Consider the following 17,624-nt stretch of genomic DNA (forward strand, 5'->3'; position numbering starts at 1 on the left):
CAAGAGATATGGGGGCTGAGCACATTAGTGTGTCAGAGACCCACAGTTTCTGCGGTACTTACCTGCTATACTGGAGCTTCTCCTAAAACCCTCTTCCATTGGTTACAAACCATGCTTTCTTCTCACAGGTCTGTTCCAGGTCCAGGATCCTTACCTCTCTCCCATGGTGGATGCACGTCAATGTGTTCTTCTTCTCAGTATTCGTACAGGAAGTGATGTAGAGGTTCTACTATGACCCAACTCTAGCTGGGGCTTCCTATGGCTTTCTTTTAGTGCATCTCAATCCACGATGGTGATACAGAGGGATATTGGGATAGCTGCAAACCTTTTGGGGTTCTTTCATTGCATTTGCTTTTTTTTTGCTCCAGCCCTTCCTGCTTGGTTCTGATTTCCGTTAAGTCCTTGATATCCTGCTGCTGTCTCCAAATCTTCTTAGTTCCTGCTCCTCATGGCCATCTTCAGCTCCACTCCTTATGGAAGGTTGTTTGCTCTTATGGCTATTTGTTCTTGGGGCTCATTCTGGAAGGCCCCAGTTGTGCATTGAGGTTGTTTCTCTGGATGGCACCTTGGCGATTGGAAAGAGTCGAAAAAGAAACGTGTGTGGAAGGGTCTGAGGGATGGTGTTTATAGACCAACTCTACTCAATATCCCCAATACAGAACTTGCAACAAAACAAGAGAAGGTAAGTCTATTGTTATGACAAGAAAACCTGATCAGCTCCAAGGAGACCGTCCACCAAATGCAAATAACCTGCCCAATACTCGGCTAAAGAGAAGTCTCCATCAGCCCACCTATTTGGCAGAACTTCGTCATGTGGAAGACTATGAGAGAAAGGTCAAGTATAACACAAGGCTAACGTGGGTAGTTACCCGGCCGAATACTCTCACTGTTCTCAGCCAAAGTAGTTGTTCAAGGTGAGATACAACTGATGGAGTGCAGTGCTCGTGAAATACAAGTGCAATTAAAAATGACTATGGGGACAAAAATTAAGGTTTATTAGGTATTGTCCGCATGTCATGGGATAAAAAGGATCGCCTGATAGTATGTAACAAATTTACTATCTCCCGGCGAGTAGTGAGGTCGACATGTTTCAGCCGTACAGCAACCTTGCCCGGCTTTCTTCAGGACCTAATGATCATTACAATTGCTACTGCAAGGAAAGCAATCAATGTAGAAATATATATAAAGTGATTTGCACAAAAAAGAAGAAAATAAATCTGTGGTTTGTTACCACCCTCTCCGATATGGTTCTCATATATATGCAGGTGAGACCATTTTCTCCATTCCTGAAACACAAAACCTTTGTGAGTGCAAGGGTCAAGCTAACTCTGGTGGAAAGAAAAACTAGGAGCTTACAGGTTCAATAGTCAAAAGAAGTCGATTTAAAATTATAATCGACCAGGCCAGTTCATTATTGTAACTTTCTTAAGGCATTTATGGAAAGGGGCGACCATTCGGTCCCCCCGAACGTATGGCGGAGTACCACGAGCCCCCCGGGAAGCCATTTTTGGGCGGGAGGCGAGCCTCGGCTGGTATGCCCGAAGCGGCGTAGCCGGGGCGCGCTTTTTCCCGCCCTAGAGTGGGCTGGCCTAGACACTGACGCGGCCGGCCACGCCCTAAGGGGCAGGCGGGGGCGGGTTTACGCCCGCCCTGAAGACGGATAAAAGGAGCAACAAGACAAGAACGCATCCTCTTGTTCCTGTGCTCTGAAGCTGCACCCCCTCGCTGCACGTGAGCTCGAGACAGAACGAAGAGCCAATTTTGAGCGTGTTAATCTTTCTTGTTTGTTTTACAGATACTCTGTTGGAGAATGCCTAAGAAAGTTGGAAAGCGAATGACTACCGACCAGATGCTGCGTGTTCTTATGAAAGAGGTGACCGACCTAAAGAAGCGAATGGCGGATAAAGACGGGGAAGGGGGACCGAAACGTCCTTTGGCAGGAACAGCTCCGGGAGGAAAAGGCAAGAGGCCCAGAAGGGGAGCAGCTGGGGGAGACGTCCCGGTTCCCTGTACCCCACTCGAAGGGCCGACTCCGGTGCCGGCAGAGGGGAATCCGATTCCCGTGGTGGTCACCCCCGTGTCCGGGGAGGATATGCCGCCCGAGCTGGCGGCACAATTAGCAGCGTGGTTGGGTAAGAATAGCGAGGGCGCCACGGCTGACGAAGCACGGGTGTTGATGAAGCAGCTGCGCGAAACGAGGGAGGCGGCGAAGGCAGCATCGCCAGTTATCGCGCCGGCTGCGGCAGTAGAAAAACCACCTGGGACAGGCTCAGCCGCAGATACAGCTTCTGGTTCAGGTAAGCGGCCATTGCCGATTGCGAGGGATGAGTCTGCACCTTCACGAAGGGAAAAGTTGGGTCAACATGTCCCTATGGCTATTAAAGAAAAGATATGGGCAGATGAGTATGTAAACATCTTCTCGTTGCTTACCGATCATTATGAGATGGAGCATGTTAAGAGCCAAAAGGAACTCATGCACCCGAGTGTTTGGCGCGCAAAGATGGCCGCCTTTAAGGTAAATGAAAACATTGGCAATTGGAGCAAAGCGTGGGGGATTTTTACATCCATCCTGGGTGAACGTAGGCCCGAGTTACTGTCCGAATTGCCGATTTATCAGTCACGGATCATGGGGTATTCTGTATCATATGGGGGCAATCAGTGGTTCTGTTACGATAATATTTTCAGAAAAGCGAAAGAACATGATAAAAACTTAACTTGGGATTGTTACGATTCTGTGTCATGGTCAAAAATGGAGGATACTGGTATGTTGAATTTGCCATTGGTAGGGAGTAGTGTGGGCGAATCCTCCCGCCAATATGCTGGGGCGCCTTTTCGATCAGGTACGAGTAATGACTACCACTCGAGGCCGAACGGCACCACAGGTAAAAGGGGGATTTGTTGGAACTTTAACAAGGGTAAATGTACGAGGCCCCAGGGGTCATGCAAATTTAGGCACGAATGTGGTGGGTGTGGGCAATCATCCCATCCTGAGTCCATGTGCAGAGCCAAAAGGGGTGATAACGGGGGTAGAGGAGGCGCCAAACAGGTCTGAAATAGTCCGAGGGGCGCCTTTACCTACTCCGATTGATACCATGGCAATGATTCCTTGGCTCAGCGAATACCCGGATCACGCTTCCGCTGGGATGTTGCGGAACGGGTTTTGATATGGTTTCCGCATCCCAGTGGGGGAGTTTCAGGGTGTAGCGAAATGTAAAAACCAAATATCAGTCTTGCAACATACGACCGTGGTACAGGAGAAGATTCGGAAGGAGGTGGCTCGAGGTCGAGTCGCCGGTCCATTTAATGTGCCACCGGTTGTTAACTTTGTTTGTTCCCCCTTAGGGGTGGTGCCCAAGAAGGACCCGGGTGAGTTTCGGCTGATACATAATTTGTCAGCCCCACGTGGTCTTTCCGTAAACGATGCGATAGACCCGGAAGTGTGTTCGGTGCGGTACGCATCTTTCGATGAGGCCGTAGCCATATTGAATCGCCTAGGGCCCGGTGCGCTGATGGCAAAATCTGATATCGAGTCAGCGTTCCGGTTGCTCCCGGTACATCCAGACGATCAGCGTCTTCTTGGTTTCATGTTTCAGGGTCACTATTACATGGATAGATGTATGCCAATGGGGTGCTCTATATCTTGTGCCTATTTTGAGAAATTCAGTTGTTTCCTGCAATGGGTCTTCACAAGGAAGACGGGGTTTCAACAGGTTATGCATTATCTCGATGACTTTTTGTTTCTGGGGGCAGCCGGGGATCCGGAATGTGGTCAGGCTTTGAATGACTTTTGTGTCTTGATGAATCATTTTGGTGTGCCATTGGCACCAGGTAAGACTGTGGGTCCTTCGACTTGCCTCGAGTTTCTAGGGATCGAGCTCGACTCAGAGGAAGGTTGTTTTCGTTTACCGGGAGACAAAGTGCTAAGGTTCAGGGCATCCCTGGAAACGTGTATTAGTGAGTCCAAGGTTAAGCTACATCAATTACAACAATTGGTGGGGCAGTTGAATTTTGCCCTAAGAGTAATGCCAATGGCCCGCCCCTTTTCCCGCTCGATCGCTCAGGCCATGGTCGGCCTGAAGGAGGGTCATCATCGCACGAGGCTCTCGGCAGAGGTTCGTCAGGACATGCGCATTTGGTTGGCATTCCTGGCGGATTTCAATGGTCGAGTTGTCTGGAACAAACCGGCGGTGTCCTCCGAGGAGCTGGGGCTGTGGACAGATTCGGCAGGGAGCATTGGTTTTGGTGCCATATTTGGCACACAATGGTCGGCTCAAAAATGGTCGTCATGGTGGCATGAGGGTGGGCTGACGAGTAACATTGCTTTTCTTGAACTGTTCCCCATTCTGGTGGCCCTGAAGACTTGGCCCGAGGGGTTCAGAGATCACTCTGTGGTGTTCTGGTCCGATAATATGACCGTGGTTGAGTGTATCAATAGCCAGGCGGCACGATGCAAATGGATTCTGAGACTGCTCAAAGAAATTGTTTTGTTGTGTATGCAATTGAATGTGCTATTTAAGGCAAGACATGTGCCAGGGGTGATGAACCAAGCGGCTGATGCCCTTTCTCGTTTCCGTATGCAGGCCTTCTGGGGTTTTCTGCCCACAGCGGACCCGGTGGTGGCACCCTTTCCCGAAGCTCTCTGGTCTCTCGGTGCCGCGAACTACGAAACCTCGTGGGAGAGAGTTTAGCACCCAGGACGAGGAAGGCATATGAAGGGGCGTTCCGTTCCTATTTGTCCTTTTTGGGGGCTGCTAGAGGGGAGCTTTGGGGCCAGGAGGAGTGGGTAGTAGAATTCCTGCTGTCTCTACATCGGGCAGGCAAATCAGTGGCTACGGCCCAGAGGCATCGGGCAGCCATCTCCTTTGTGGCAAAGGCTTATGGGATCCAGGACCCGACAGCGTCTTTCGTTGTACAAAAAGCGCTACGTGGGTGGCAACGCCTTGAGGGCCGCAGAGTAGATGAAAGGCGCCCGATAGGTCTGGATAGGCTGGCCCTGTTATTATCGGTACTCCCTTCAACGTGTTCATCCCAGTTTGAGACGGTGTTATTTCGAGCCGCTTTTGCGCTGGCATTCCATGGGGCTATGCGGGTAAGCGAACTAGTGGCGAGGAACAAGCGGGATGTGATGGGGGGACTGTGCCGAGAGCACGTTCAGGTCAGTGGGGAGACAATGACTGTCTCGTTTGTCAGGTCCAAGACCGATCAGGGTGCGATGGGGGACTGCATAATCATACAAAGGATTTCCGGGTCCTCCATGTGCCCGGTAAGTTGCGTAGAGGAATATTTAGCGCAAAGGGTGGCATCATGGGGGGGGACCTTGTTGAGACACGCTGACGCCACCCCACTGACGAGGTTTCAGTTTCAGCGGGTGCTTGCGATGTCGATGTCCGCTGCGGGCTTGAACCCCGGCGAGTTTGGGACCCATTCCTTTCGGATAGGGGCTGCTACAGAGGCTACAGCCAGGGGTCTGAATATCGAACAAGTTAAGCGTGTGGGGCGTTGGTCCTCCAACTGTTATAAAAGGTATGTGCGGTTGCACATGTTGTGAAGCTGTAATGATGTACTCACGCTTCTTGTTTTTGTTTGGTTTTCAGTTGCGCAAGCCTACGAGGCGGGGCGGACTATGCAGTCGACCCAACACCGGGCCAGCGGTCAAACATCACCGGCTGTGAAAAAGGAGGTGTGGGTCGTGGGCCACTCATACGTGAGGCGTGCCGCGGACGTATTCAAAGCAGGTGACATGATTCACGTGGCTGGGGAATACGGGTACAGTGTGTCCTTCTACGGAAAGTGCGGGCTCTGTATTGACCAGTTTCAATCATTTTTCGAGGGTTTGTTAGGGCGGACGAGGTCACCGCCGGCTATAGTCATAGTACATCTTGGGGGAAATGATTTGGTGACCGCTGGTAGACGACTTCTTCTTGAGGCGATGCTTTCCACTGTAAGTTGGTTAGCGAGAAGAGTTCCAGGGTGCACGATTGCATGGTCCCATATGATCCCACGAAAAGTGTGGCGGGGGGCTCTTTCAGTTTCTGCTCTGAATCATTCAGTAAGGAAGATTAATAATAAAGTGAGTAGATTGTTCCGTTCAAGTACACTGCATTCTATTTCGCATGGTTGTATTAAAGGGGACAGTATGTATTTGGGGGATGGTGTTCACTTGTCCCGGGTGGGGAACGAGTTACTCATAGGAGACCTGATAGCTTGGCTGAGGACTTTAAGACATGACCTTTAGGTAGGAGTGTGTGGGGGGTCCGGATAGCCGGTCAACTATCCGGCCTGTGGCGGTAAGGTCATGATCGGTGAGCACTAATTGGAAGATCCCTATGAGTGGGCGTCACCCATTACGGATGGGAGCGCTCGAGGGAGGTGGCCATTGGCCCCTCAACGGGTAGGCGGTCCCGTCTAAGGATGGGCCGCCGAAAGGAAAGGAAAAGCGGTCAAGGCCCCTTCCTGGGTAGGAGGGGTTACAGCCCCCTCCTGGGGAATTTCCCGGGCCCAGGATATCTGCGACGGCAGATGTGGTAAGTTGTGTGGGGTTTGGGAGGGGGTCTACGCTACCTTCTAGATACCTCACACGAGTCCTCGGACGACCTTTAAGTGGCGTCGAGTTTATTGGGGCCCCCGTCAAGTCAAGGGAAATTGGTAGTTGCACTTGAGGTACACCTCTGTGCGGTCGCCCCTCACAAGTGAGGGGGATGTTTCTGGTTTAGGGATCTTGACACCGGTTACGACCTTGCCGTTGGCCCTTAAACGTTAGGATGTACAATTTCAAAATTTCAAGTTAATGTTTGGTAGGATGTTAGTTCGGCTAGGAGAACCTTTGTATTAGAGAATATGTTAAGGTTAGCCAAACATCGCAATGTGGTAATGAAATTGTACATAATATGAAACTGTTATTTTAATGTTTTAATTTTGTTTCATATTTTAATAAATACGGCCGGGAGGGTCACTCCCTCCCGTCTTCCAAAAGTTCAGAACTGTTTCCGGTTTCCCATCCTTGGGGAGTGTGTTGAGAGGGGGTGGCGGGTATCTCAGCCATTTATATATTTTAACAATGTGTTGGTACTCACCCAGCTTTCTGTGGGAGTGTGCCTCACCTCAACCGGCGACTGCTCGGTGATGGAGGCCCCGCTCTAATCGTGAGTAAAACAAAAAAGTTTGCCTTAAGACAGACTTAAGACAGACTTAAGTTAGGATTTTGTCTTAAGTCTGTCTTAAGTCTATCTTAAGACAGACTTAAGACAAAATCCGAACTTCTGTGAATACCAAAAGTAGTAAGTTTAGGATTTTGTCTTAAGTTAGTTCTGTGAATCGGGCCCAAAGAGACCAGAACTGCTGTTGCCAGATGGTATTCCCACTTATGCACTGTGCAATAACAAATTGTATCAGGAGAAAATTAAGTGGCAAAAGAGAAGTAGATTTACTGGAGGCAAGGTTGCACCAAGTCAGCGCGGAATCAGGCACTGCGGAGATACCACCCTGCCTGAGTCACAAACTCTACACACAACAAAATACTCAGGTCTAAAAAAAAGCGATTACTTGAAAGCTAGGATGTCAGTGGTGTATTGCTTCAATAGGATGAAATCCCTCACCCCCCAGAGATGCCATGGTTCATTATAGGGATTCTCCTCACACCGTCACAGCAGGTCACGGCATGGGCTACAACTCCCACTCTAAGTGGGCCTGGCGACATATGCATTTGGTATCATAAATAATATCTGCTTCATCAGAGATATGTAGAACAGGAAGCCAGTTTAGCATCGATTTTAGGACAGTATAATCCCTCACATCTTAATCCTCACTTCTCATTCCTAACTCTTGAAACCCCATCCCTCTATCATTGTCCCTCACTCACTAACACTCATCTCCAAACTCTCATTTTTCAGTCTTCATCACTTTCATCTCACCCCTCAGTGGGCATTCCTCATATCCTAGCACTCATTCATCACTCATCGATTCGCAAACCTCATTCCCATCTCTTGGTCCTTGTCTTCCATTTCTCCTCAGTGCCTTCTAATCCCTCCCTCCTGATCTCTCGCGCCCCATCCCTTATGCCACGTCTCACTCACTTTGTCCCTCTCTCCAGATCACTTTTCACTCCTCATTCTCACCAATTCTTCTTCACTCCTCATCTTCCCATGTTCACTCCTTCCCTCCCTCCACGGGCTTGCTTGTCACTCCTCGTCCCTCGTCCCTCAATCCTCATTTCTCACCCTTCAACCCACATTTTCTCTCTTCATCCATGACTGTGCACTTCTTCTTTTTATCCCTCACTCCTCACCCCTCCCTTACCAAGGCTGGGTCAAATAGACAGAACATGAAGGGCCATATGTATCATCATCTTGATTTGCGATTCTGAAATAGCTATTTTTAAGAAATCGCTGTTTCAGAATCGCAAATTGGGATGTATGTACAAATTCGCATTTTTTTAACGAATTCTTAGTATTCCTTAATTGCGATTAGCAAATTGTGAATCGCAATTAAGGAATACTTTCCCATTCATTTCTATGGGCCAGGAGGCCCGTAGGAATGAATGGGAAGTTATTCTCAATTTGCGATTCGCAATTTGAGAATTGCAAATTGAGAATAATTTAAAGGGTGCAGGGGTGTCCAAAGGACACCCTGTTGCACCCCTGAAATGAGCATGGGTGCACATGTGGGGCACATACATGCCCTAAGGGCATGTATGTGCGTCACATGGCACTTTGAAAAATGCAAAAATTAGCATTTTTCAAGGAATTCGCAACTTACCACCAACTTGAAGTTGGTGGTAATTTGCGATTCACTTAAGGACAATTTGCATTTTTTTTTGCTTCATACATTGCAGTTAAGGAATCGCAATATGTGCGATTCCTTAAATGCAATTGCAAAATAAGGAACCGCAAATTTTGCAATTCCTTGTTTTGCACCAGATTTTCCATAATACATACCATTTAGCAAATTTGCATTCGCAAACACCGAAAATCGCAGAATTTCGGCATTTGCGAATTTGCTTGATACATATGGCCCGAAGTCCTTACATACATTATCTTTTTTTTTTTGGGCACCACTATACTTCAACGATCACTCCTCATTCCTCACTCCTCACCCTTCACTTTCACTCCTCATTCCTCACTCCTCGCCCTTCACTTTCACTTCTCATCCCTCACATGTCACTCCTCATCTCGCACTCCTCATCATCATGTTTTCTCTTCGTCCACCACTGCACACTTTTCATCTTTTTAACCCTCATCCCTCACTCCTCACCCCTCACTTCCAAAGAGTGAGTCAAGTAGATAAATCATGACGTCCTTACATATATTATAGTGCCTTTCTAGGGCACCCCCATTCTTCATCCCTCACTCATTAACCTTCACTTTCGCTTCTCAACCCTCTTGTGTCACTCCTCATCCCTCAATCCTCACCCCTCATTTCTCACTCCTCAACCTTCACTCCTCATCCATCATCCCTCACACCTCACCCTTCACTTTCACTTCTCATCCCTCATGTGTCACTCCTCATCCCTCACTCCTCATCCTTCATTTTGACTCCTCATCCCTCACTCCTCATCCCTCACTCTTCATCCTTCACTCTTCAGCCTTCACTTTTAACACTGACATGTATACTATAGTGAGGCAAGTGAAAGGTCTGTATTGTGTTATTTGTTAGTTTTAATACTTTCACCGTAAGCATTCAGAAAGCAGATGCATTGTGTTCGAAGTCTGTACAGTAACCAGAAGAGGGCGCCAGACTCACAGGAGAGAGGCAAGCAGGCTTTGAGCATGGGTTATTTGCATACCAGTCATTTTCATTATAAAACACATTATTTATATCCTTCCATGAATACGAATGCGAGAATGAGAACTAAAGAAGTGCATATTATATAACGTAAGATAACATATTTAATGAACAGGCACATGTGTAACACACCGATTGGCAATGGAGGTACACAGCAACAGAACAAGCACAGACAAAACAAGCACAATGAAACATTGACACAAACTGCCAAGCAAGCACTTACAGATAAACAAACTGACACACACACATATACACAAAGACAAAGTGACATGCAGAGACCGGCACACCCTCACGTTGACACACACACTGACAATGACCATTGTAGTGTAGCAGGCACAAATAATGAAACCTCAAACGTGCTAAAATGACACAAACACGAAACCACAAACCTTGGGCCTCATTTATGAAAAGTGACGCATCGCTCCGTGAAAACAGCGATGCGTTACTTTTCATTGCGCCCTCCTTGCGACACCAATAATGCGTCATATTTACAGTATGACGCATCATTGCGCAAGGAGTTACAGATACGTCAGTATTTCTGATGTATCTGTATGGCGCAAAAGTGACGCATTGCTGGAGTGTGTCAAAAAAGTGACGCAACTCCAGCAATGCGTCCTTTCACATGGGGCAAGCCCCATGTGAAAGGGCCTACGTCAGTCTTACGCCTGCTGTGAGGCAGGCGTAACATATTGACGCATTTGCATCCTAGAAGTGGCGCAGTGAAATCTTATAGATTTCACTGCGTCACTTCTACGACCCTTTCTTGCGTCAAAACGCCCCCCCTTGCATATATTATACCTGGCGCAGGTATAATGTGGCGCAGTGGTTAACAAAGTGACACATCTACCTAGATGCGTTACTTTGTAAATATGGAGCAACAAGGCGCATTTTTTTACGCCACTGGTGCGTCACAAAAAGTGATGCACAGCCTCATAAATGAGGCCCCTTATACTTAACTGCCGACTGCAGTAGTGTATGAAGTTAGTGTTTTAGAAGCTTCGCCAATTTGGGGATTTTTACGTAATTGAAAAACAGAAAGCAAGAGAAAAGAAATTCTCTAGAAAGGAGGCTTTGCAGTGAGTGAACCCAATAAAGCTTAAATCTTGCAGGGCAATTTTCCTTCAAATGATTTTGCTGGAAAATGTTTCAGGCGAAGTTGTGCCTCTTAGCTAAGCTTGGGCGGAGTACACAGAGTTCTGCTGCGCGGAACTCCGTAAAGTGCAAAAAAAACTCTGCTGCGCTATGTGGCGCTCGGCAAGCGGCACAGTGTGTTGGAAAAAGGCTGTTCGCAATGATTTTCTATGCCACATGCTTGTCTTCACTGAACAGCAATCATCACGAACGGCACCATGCACAGCGCAAGTGGGCGCTGCTTCCTCTCTGCCGCTCGAGTAGATTTTTGATCAAGCGGCACCTTTCTCAACGCGAACAGATAGTTTAGAAATCTGACCGCCTGCATTAAGAAATCTTGCTTGGAGTTTGATTTTCAACACTCGCCCCTGCCAACTTGATGCTGACTTTCGCAATTGAGGAAAAACCTTGCCAGGAGATGGATTTTCCTCACTTGTGCTCGCCAACTTGAAGTTGACAAATGCGAGCGAGGAAAAAAACTCCGCTCCGCGTAGTTTTCAGAACTCTGCGAGCTCCGTGTAATGCAGAGTGTAGGAATCACCACAAACTCCCTGAGCGGAGCGGAGTTCACCGCCCAGACTCACTCTTAGCACAGTTATGCGAAGATGAAACTACTTTAAGTTGCCATTTTAAAAGTCTCCCTGCAAAACTATAGGAGAGTCATATATTCTAAGATGGAGGAGGTGATGATGAATGGATCTGGTGGGATGTGTAAGGGAAAGTCTCCACCTGCGTATTCGACATGGGAACTTAGGATACAATATGGCTTTAATCCATTTATTTAGCTAAAGGGATTTTAAGTCTGCGTATTATTGTAAATTTGCGATATTGCCTTTGGTGCATCTAATGATTATAAATAACGGTGTGTGGTGATGCTTCCTCAATATGCCTGTGATTTAAATGTTTGCATTTGACCAGTCTGAGTCGATTTAGTATGATCTCTCTGTATGATGAATAAATACACAAGCACCAACAACCGCTGGATAGAGAGCCTACAAATTGCAATACAAAAAATTAAGAGTGGGCAGTATCTCCAAAACCAAGGGGCATATTACCAAGCAATAGCGATAATTATCGCTATTGCTTGGTTAGAGACAAAAATTTACCGCTGAGCTGCGGCGATTTTTACCGCAAATAAACCTTGGTATTACCAAGGTTTATCGCAAATGCGATAAAAATCGCCGCAATGCATGAATATCGCTGAAAAGTCAGTGATATTCATGCATTACCGAGCTAATGCTCTTAGCCATGTTATCCACCTCCCATTGGATAACATGGCTAAGAACTGCTCAGGGCAGGTGTTAGCTTTTGGAGATATTCGCGCTAAGCGCGAATATCTTCAAAAGTTGGTAATAGGAGATAGCGATGTTAGCGACTGTTTTCAGTCACTAACATCTTGGCACGCCCACTTTGCATGTCATTAGTGATAAATATCACTGAAATGCAAAGTGGGGCCCAAGATGGTCGCTATCTCCTACTAGCTGCCACTAACTGGTGTTAGCGACAGCTAGGTAATAGGGAGATAATTTTATCTCTGCTTTCTTGGCTTTTAAAGCCAAAAAAGCGGAGATAAACCCCCTTGATAATATGCCCCATATGCTTAATATCTGGAACAAAAAAAGGCTATCTCAAAAGTTGGTTTGATGGACAAAAAGTAGATCTGGTCCATGAAAACAACTTTCTGGAAGTCTTACATGTTACAATGGGATTCACAAGTGATGGGCTGCTCTTCTGGAAAAAGTAACTTATTTCTTTACGTGTGGAGCATCCATATGGTGGCCTTAAATTTGAGGATGCTCTCTCGAAGGAAATGCTGTACCTTGTGCTTAAATCTCTATTGAAGGCACCAGATTTCAGAAGAGCATGAAGTCTGCAAATCATTTAGGCAGTTAGCTTGGGCCAACTGGATCGCATGGCTAGGCCTTCAATCCTATTTTACTGGTTACCCACGCAAGAAGAGATTATATGAAAGACGAACCAGAGTGAAAGAGTCAGCAATCGACCCCACCTGTGCAGCGCAGATCACCTACGTAGAAAAAACAAGCATTAGTAAATGCATTAAGTTTTGCCTATGTGATTAATAATAAGCTTTTTTTCTTGTAAGTTGTAGCTTGCTGAGTAGTTGTACAATATAAGTTACAGAAAGTTTGTTAAAGTGTTATGACTTGTTTATATAGAAACAGGCAATACATTGTGCTGTTATTAGTGGTATTGAGTGAGGAGATTAGGTAAATGGTGGAGGACCAGGATGAAACAAGCATTTGCAATGCAATAGGTCTCGCTTTTGCAAGAGTTTGAGCTATTGGAATTGTAAATCATAATGCCTTTTATTTATGTGTTTTGAAAATCTGGAAGCGGTGCGTAAACATGCACTTTATACTTGTAGTCGTTGCTTACTTGAAGCAAGGCTGGCAGCAACTGTGCCTCTTTTATTGCCAACCTTGCTTCTTCTAAGTAAGGACTACAAGTAGAAAGTGTGTATTTAGCACCATTTGCAGGATTTCAAAACACATAAACAAAAAGGCATTGTCATTTACAATGCCAACAGTTCCAATTTTTGCAAATGCAAGATCTATTGCATTGCAAATACTTGTACTAGACTGGAAATGTTAAAGAATGAATAACCTGCCTAGAAGTAAAGTACTGGCAATGAGAAAATCAACCATCGTGATTTCTACAAGTCCCTTCCTTAACTCTACTTAATTATGTCCCCTCGTGCCTTGTCAGAGTTCGAGTCACAAAAATATAAGTTCAGAAGAAAGACTGCTTACCTCGTCTGTAGTCACCTACATCATTTCCGTCATCAACATTCATGTGTCTCCCGGCTACCCCTCCCGCACACAGTGTTTCATACCTCAATAAACTTTGTAATTTGAAACGTGACTTAACGCCTTAACGGCAGCGTTTTTTCCGCCACGGTGCGGGCGTTCTAAAGGGTGGGCGGGGCTGCGTCGGCCGTTGGCCGTCGGCAGCACTGGGGAGGGAGTGGCCGACGGGAGCACGGAAGGGGTTAATAGTGGGTTTGCTAATCCTGGGCCTAGGATTTACAGGTGGATTCCCCTTCACGGAGTTAAAATTAGGCATACAACAGAAATTGTGAACATGTCGCTTGTGGCATTTTCTGTTACAATTTACTGAAATTAGGCACCTGAAACCAATTGCTTTAATGGAAGCACACACACTTCAACTCCCACAGGGCAGTAGGCCATCAACTTAAAGGCACAAGGCTTGAACATGGTCGCTTTACAACACAGTCCGAGGTGGTAACTTCAGCCATGCACAATTTGTACTGAGCTTTAAAAACATGGATTTGTCCTTTTTTTTTCTTTGTTAGATTTACAGTAGAGAAGTTCGGTGCTCTGATCCTGTCAACAAATGCTCCTGAAGAAGAGCATTCAATTATTGACATTGTCTCTTTCCTATAACTCCTCAACGTCTCGTCACGGGTAGGAAGCACTACATGAATGTAATACAAAAGACTCAAGTGAGGGAGGGTGCTTCCATGTGATTACGAGCAGCCCACAACTGTTATAGCCTTCAATTACCTCTGCGGGAGCCTGGCGTTTCCAGACTCATTTGACCCCTGGGAGGAGGAACGCTGCCCTGATGTAAGCTGATGCTCCAGGGGATGTTTTGCATTCCTCTTTTACGCTGTGGAGGTGCTGGGGCTCCCGACGCGACTCCTTACTGAACCAAGTAGCATGGTGGGAGGGGCTCTCTTCCCTCACTCCTCCCACCATGTTACTTGGTTCAGTAAGGAGTCGCGTCGGGAGCCCTATACTCAGCAGAGGAGAGGGCGTGGGGACCTTCAGAATAGCAGGCAGACCACAAGGAAATGACAGAGCCCAGAAAGGTTTGGAGGACGAGGCACCGCGGCATGGAGAGCAGAACCGAGCACTGCAGTTTACCTGATGCAGGAATAAAAAAAAAAACACAAGTGGGGCAATGGTGTTGTAAATATGAAGGAGATAACAGTGTGATTTACAGCCCAATTTACAGAAAGTGTTGTAAGGAAGCAAAGCTCAGAGCAACAATGCTCTACAAATGGAAAGGGAGCTTCGCCAGAAACAATCAGGAAACCAAGAAAAAAAAGTCCCCCCGAAGAACACATGAACGTATCAAAGTGTAATGATACAGTAGTTAGCCACCGCTGTGTGGGAGGAAGGAAAGTGAAAAGGAGGGACAAAAAGGCAGGACTGACAGTAGCAAGCAAGGATTTTTAAAGGACGCTGCAACAAACTAATCAGATGGGTTTAAGCCCACAAGAGAAGTATACTAAAGTATACAAGAGGTCGAAAGCTTACGCTCTGCCTAAAAACATGTACCTGCTAAGTAGGCTTGAAAGTGGTGCAGCTGTGGGGAGAATAGATAAAGGGTAGATGAAAAACCATATACAAGTACAGCATAAGCGCTGTATTTCCAAATCTAAAAAGACAAGATTACATAAACTAGATAAAAAGGTGTTGTTTGGTTATTGTCCATTGTTCAGATAAACAAATGAAAATTATCTTTAAACTTTTCGAATGAGCATTTGAACAGTGCAATATAAGTGAAAGAAACACACTGAAAGTGAGATTATTGTTTTATTGAGATGTGCATTTTTTTTATTACGGATTTCTCTTATGAAGTATTTTTTTATTTTGCATAGCACATTTTTTATAATTGCAAAAAAGAAACTTAAACATGAACATAAACTCTAAAACAGTTATGAGCATATCGTAAATATTTGCACTTGCATTGCCATTAGCATTGTGTTACTCAGGGTTTACAGTTTTTCTTTATTTAAACAGTACACTGTGACATTTTCAATAATTGTGCAAAATATTTTGAAGTTTGTATGGTGTAACAAACACTGTATTTTTTTTCAAGTCACTTGTTATAATAAGTCCTGGTGCCACTGCACCTGCTGCACCATTCAAATCATGACCCCAGAGCCTGCTTGATAAATGCATGTGTGACTGCACGTTTAGTTGTACAATATAGCAAGAATAAGTGTTTAGTGAGGTGCCTGGAGCTTTTGGTCCTGGTGTCACTGCACCCGCTGCACCATTGAAATAGTGATCCTAGCGCCTGCTAGATAATTGCACTTATGAGTGCCTGTTTAGTAGTAAAATGTAGCAATAATCTGTGTTTAGTGGGTTCCCTAGAGCTTTTGACCACGGTGCCACTGCTCCTGCCTCACCATTCAAATCATGCCCCTTTTAACTGCAAGATAACTGCAATTGTGGCTGCCTGTTTAGTAGTAAATTATAGCAATATTAGGAATTTAGAGGAGTTCTGACAACTTTTGGCCCGTGTGCCATCGCACCTGTTGCACCATTTCAATCATGCCCTATTGCATGCAAGGTAACTGCACTTGTGATTGCCTGCTTAGTAGTAAAATATAGCAATATTAGGTGTTTAGTGTGGTGCCTAGAGATTTTTGTCCCGGTGTCACTGCACCTGCTTCACCATTGTAATCATGACCCTAGTGCCTGCTAGATAACTGCACTTGTGACTGTCTGTTTAGTAGTAACATTTTGCAATAATCTGTGTTTAGAGGGGTCCCTAGAGCTTTTGGCCCAGGGCCACGCACCTGCTGCACCATTTAAATCAAGCTTCTTTTAACTGCAAGGTATGCAATTGTGACTGCCTGTTTAGTAGTAAAATATAGCAATATTAGATGTTCAGAGGGGAAGATAGTAAACGATATGCAGCGTTAACCAAAAGAAAAAAAAGTTTGTACCACTAACACGGATCCGCTGTATATCATAAATTTAGTGCATTCTTGTCCTTTCCTTTTGTCGAAGGGAAGCTCTGCAAAGTGCACTGCCCCCTGCGTCAAAAACTCATAAATGAGGCCTATAGTTTGCGTAGGACCCCGCCCTTTTGCCTTATAATTAGGAAAGGTGGCAAGGGTTGTTCTTTGTGGACCGGAAATTTTTGCCATATGGGAACCAAACCGACAATAGAAGACATGCCCTTTTTCATTGAAATGGCTTTTTAAATTGGTTACCCTCATTTATTTACTTACTTTTGCAGCTCCTGTGAGTATTTGTCCTATTCTCGCCTGATTTACACTGTCCTTTCCTTTGAAAATACCCTACTCTGTTCATGTTTTGACAATCAACCTTCATTATTAGGTGGCCTAGGCTACAACACCCTTCTTGCCTGTTTTGGCCCTCTCCATTCACTTGAACATTCACCAGTAATGGCCACAGTGCCACAGAATTGAGTTGCTTGCCGCTGTAACTTTTTGACTGCATACAGATCACCATCCCAAAATACCTCTACTCTAGTAACATGTCAGTCTCATTGTAAAGTGCTCTACGCCCTCAGAGGCCATGTTTGCGCTATATATAGAAAATCGCTAAATAAATAAAATAATTAGGCTGCTATTAGGTGATGTGGATATTCAGTCAAAGGAGCAAGGCATGTATCATTTAATTAACCCTACTTAGGATATTCGAGTAATTAGTAGTTTAATTTATTTTTTTAATGGCTTTAGAATTGATAAACCGATTTTTTGTGGATTTTCTCTAAAATTAGTCTAATGATATAAATAGTTTTGTGTATGTTCTCATGCGAATATATGTTTGACAAAAACATGATAATGGTTTGAGTGTAAACCTTCTAAGCACTAAATACATAAAATGTATTTATTTATTTATTTATAACAGCATTTGTAAAGCGCGAACGAAGGCCCGTGGGCATCTCGGCGTAAAGTAACTGCA

This window comes from Lissotriton vulgaris, chromosome 11 (genome assembly GCF_964263255.1).
Source record: "Lissotriton vulgaris chromosome 11, aLisVul1.2, whole genome shotgun sequence".
Classification (NCBI taxonomy): Eukaryota; Metazoa; Chordata; class Amphibia; order Caudata; family Salamandridae; genus Lissotriton; species Lissotriton vulgaris.